The sequence below is a fragment of the Crassostrea angulata genome, unplaced genomic scaffold (assembly GCF_025612915.1).
Source record: "Crassostrea angulata isolate pt1a10 unplaced genomic scaffold, ASM2561291v2 HiC_scaffold_99, whole genome shotgun sequence".
Lineage (NCBI taxonomy): Eukaryota > Metazoa > Mollusca > Bivalvia > Ostreida > Ostreidae > Magallana > Magallana angulata.
Window position 1 is genome coordinate 1 of NW_026441654.1, and position 4,408 is coordinate 4,408.

The 4,408-nt window shown below is 34.2% G+C and overlaps 1 pseudogene; it reads left to right on the forward strand.

Moving 5' to 3' along the window:
* The first annotated feature begins 2,897 nt into the window (after positions 1-2,897).
* On the forward strand, positions 2,898-4,193 carry LOC128169124 (uncharacterized; annotated as a pseudogene).
* Positions 4,194-4,408: the final 215 nt, after the last annotated feature.

The window sequence follows — 4,408 nt, forward strand, 5'->3', positions numbered from 1 at the left end:
CACTCTGTAATGAAGGTACATGTATATTATTCTCCCCCCTCTATCAATATTAAAGTATATTTCTCTTTTCCCTCTATCAATATAAATAGGTATGCCTTGCTCCTCTGTTTCTGTGTTTCTTTCCGACTCTCTTAATTTCAGTTGATGTTTATCAACTCTGATTGCTATTTCTGTGTATCTGCCTTCCTCTCTCATGATTCTCATTATCTCTCTAAATGGATACTTATTTTTACAGTGTTCGTACGTTTAAATACCAACATGTTATTACAACTTTATCTTTTTTATATGTATAAAGAAATAAACTGTTATTTTTAGATTCTTTTTGTTGGATATAGTTTCATTAGGGTCTTCCGTCTTCAGCGGAAGAGCCTACTATTAATCTATTGTTTCTTTTTCACTTTTTCTCGAAATTTTCACAGATATAAGACAGTAAATATAGCTATGCATACGTACCTTTTCGAATATGACGTCACTTCCGTTCGTCAACGTCGTTAAGTTTACTTTTTTAAAAAAATCATTTTGTCCAGCGAATATTTAAATAATGGTTGAAGATAGAAACTTGAAATTTTCAGCGATGATAGATCTATCTTTGGAAGGATGCCCTTAGATTAAATGGTTAACGTCCGTCACTTCCGGTTGTCACCAGAAGGAAAGACAAAAAATCGATTTTTTCAACTTTTTCCTTTTTTGATATTTTTCTATAGGGTTTATAGTGACCCTTTCACTGATTCAGAAAATGTAATTTGTTTTAAAATCGATCAAGGCATTCTCGAGAAACTAAGCCTCAAAGTTTTTTTTAACTATTTTTCGCTTAGATTTACGTTTTTATCTTTGAATTGATAAGTTGATCTAATCTATTCAATAATCGAACGGAAGACCCACTCGTTGCTCGCAACGAGATCGAATCTAGTTATTCTTTTTATTCTTTTTTTGTCTTACAAATTTTGTGCAGGCGATTTCTCGAAGATGGCTCATTCGATTTTCTTCAAATTTTGAGGGTTGATGTGTCGGTATCTGGAGTTTGTACCGCCGTTTCAATTTTTTGATAATCACTTCCGGTCGGAAGTCATCGTCCGTTTACGTTTTTTTAAAGTCAATTTTGTCGGCTAGAGATCTAAAAAACGAATAAAGATATAAGGCTGAAATTTTCAGTGAAGATAGACATCCACTTAACCTGTTGCAGCATGGTCATAAAATTGTCCGCCGTCACTTCCGGTCGTCACCGGAAGGAAAGATAAAAAATCGGTTTTTTCAACATTTTGCTTTATATATATTTTTCTAACGGGTTGATAGAGACTCTTTTACTGATTAAGAATATTTAATTTTTTTTTAAAATCGATTGATGCGTTCCCGAGATATTAAGCATCAAATTCCTGAAGCGAGAGTCCGATTAGCTCAGTCGTTACAGTGGTGGACATGTGCCCAGGCGACCTGGGTGCAAGCCCTGGGTGCCGAATTTTTTTTTCCTAATTTTTTTGGCGTTGATTAACAATTTAGTCTTATAAGTGAAGGATTTTATCTCATTTACTCAAAAATTGGACGGAAGACCCACTCGTTGCTCGCAACGAGAACGATCTAGTTATTATATCAATTCAGGGATGTTTGAAGTTTATATTCGTTGTAAAGAAGTCAGATCTAATTTCTAAAAGGTTTACAAATTCATAAGCTTTATTTGATGTTGACGTATTTGAAATTATACCTAATTTTCAAACATTCAATAAAAGGAACTGTTGTAAAATACATCAGGTATTTTTAATTTTAGGTCACTTAAGGCACTCTTACTTATTAGAGTGATCCATGTCTTAACGGAGCCACATGCATCACAAACATTGCAAATTATGCTATTTGATGCATGTTGTAGTTTCGGCATAACATTACCTTCTTTCATAATACTGACAGTTTATATCACATGCTGATCATTTCTTTAAAAGGAATACTTTGTTGCTGTACTGTTTACCGACAACTTTACAATTATAGCGCCTTTGAACTTATATGTGCATATAGCATGGAATCCCGATCCCGATTCAGATAAAGGTGTGCTAGCCTGGTTCTCTGAGCTACACATTACGCACAGGAACCAGGCTAGCTCATGCGCAGGCTGAATTTTCCCCATAGCAACCGGTTTGATCTCGCTTATATATTTTCTGCGTGGACCTCAGGGTCCACGCAGTTACATGCCTATTAAAACATGATCGTGTAAGTTAAAATTGATTTAGGTTTTTTTTTCCAATAGAAATCATGTTTTGCTAACTGTATTTAATATTTTTTATATCTGGCGAATTTTAATATTGTACCAGTACTGAAACATCGTATAAAAACGTTATATATACATGTACTCTGTAACAAGTCGTCTTTTATATGTAATACATATACCTTTCTTCTGTTTGTTAAAAAATAATTCAATCTTGTAAAAAGTATATAATTTCTTCTAGATCTTTTTTTCATGAAAATACCTACAAAAGAGTTTTGCCAATCACAAACAGTTTTAAGTAATGTAAAACACGGGCGCCATTTTGAAACATTTTAATTGTCAGAAAGTTCCGAATGAAATCTGATGAACGTTTCACACGGTTCTCGCACGCTTTGCTCGAAACGATTTACACGCTGTGCCCGACACAATGCACGCTTTGCCGAAACGCTAAACGGTTATCACGAAACGCTTTACGATTTGCACCAAACGCGAAACGGTTTACACGAAACATTTTTCGCACGTAAGTCGCACACTTTTTTGGTATAGTAGTACGTTTCAGGGTCTGTAAATTTGTCCGCACGCAACAATTCTAAATTGCTCATAGTCTTCAAAAGTTTAGAAATATTTAGATAAAGAAGTTATTTTAGAGAAAAGGTTACAATGTACGTGCTTTGTAGGCGGGTTCGGTTTTTAAAAAAGAAGACGAATGACAGCACTTCCCCCTCTGGAGTCCGAGGACTCTGAGCGACCAGTTTATAGGAGAAGCCCCAGCACCCAAAACTGCTTCTGGTTATCCAATGCCAACAGAAAGTGAGTTTTTAGTGGTAAAGTTCTTAATTTTCTTCTGCTAATGATAAAAGATGATACAAACATGAGTCAAGTTTTTTAAATGTAGGGGTTTGCTTCAAACTTATAAAAAAACATTTTTGAAAATATAAAAGATTTAAGCGTCGAGTCATACAGCTGTTAGTTGAGATTAGAGATAACTTAAGGAAAGGAGACCATGGCCGGAGGGTGGAGGAGGAACAAGGAGACTTTGAGGTCCCTGAGTGTGATCAGATTCCTGAGTTTGAGGAGTTCGACAATGCTCTAGATGATAGGGAACTACAAAAAAAGATGGTACTTATTAAAATGTTACCTTTAAAAATGATCACAACCATTGCATTTAAGTTACTGCATCAAATAATGATATGCTGTTAAAGGGATTATTTATGATGTTGGTTAAGTACAGGTCTTCTATGGTCAAACAATATGCATTGGTATTAAATACATGGATGTGTAAATTCGCATATTAAAGTTGTCAGTTTTTAACCATCTGTGCAGGGGTATATTACAAGGTTTTAAGCTTACCACGTAACTAGTGTAAATTTCCCCAAAACGTTAATGCATTATCCACTTTTACAGTAATGAAAATCAATCAGTCTTGTCTTAAAAGCATAACATATATACATTCTATCACTGTGCAGAACCTTTCACTAATTGGTTTTTTTTAATTAAAGAAAACAAAGATGAGATTAATTGGGGGCACCAGTCTTGGAGAGCATGTCAAAAATGCCATGAAAAGGTAAGAAATAATTGCTTGAAAAAATAGAATAGAAACTACTGGAGTTAAATTCAATCGACCATTTTCACCACCTACTTACTCAATTTTACTATCATATACACAACAGATGCATGACAAACGGTCTAATGGCGAAGATGAATCTGAAAGGGAAGAAAGGGAATATGTCTTTGGAAACACAAACATCTGCAGAATTATCAAAGGTATGATTAGTTTAAATGAAGCATAAACAAAACAAAAGATAACGAAATATTATTTTTTTACAACAAAACAGTTATATATTAAATGGAGTATTATAAAGAATTCATTGATTATCTAAATATTTTAGACGGAGTTATTCAAAGCCATCGAAATGCAACTGAAGCGAACATTGTTGATGAAATGAGCCGATACGCGCCAGGAAGAATTGGAGGAGGTGGAAGAGGAAAGGAGTCATGGTAATTAATTATTAATTTAATTATTTTTTAATATTATTATTTAAGAAATAAACAGCAAGTTAAAAAGTTCAATGGGATATGAGATTGGTTGGTCCTGTGATCAAATCCTATGAAGCCCAAAGGGCTTCTCAGAAGATTTAATCACGTACCAACCAAGTTCATATCCCGGTAAGCTTTTTTACATTGCTGTTTATTACGTATATTTACATTTGAAAAAGG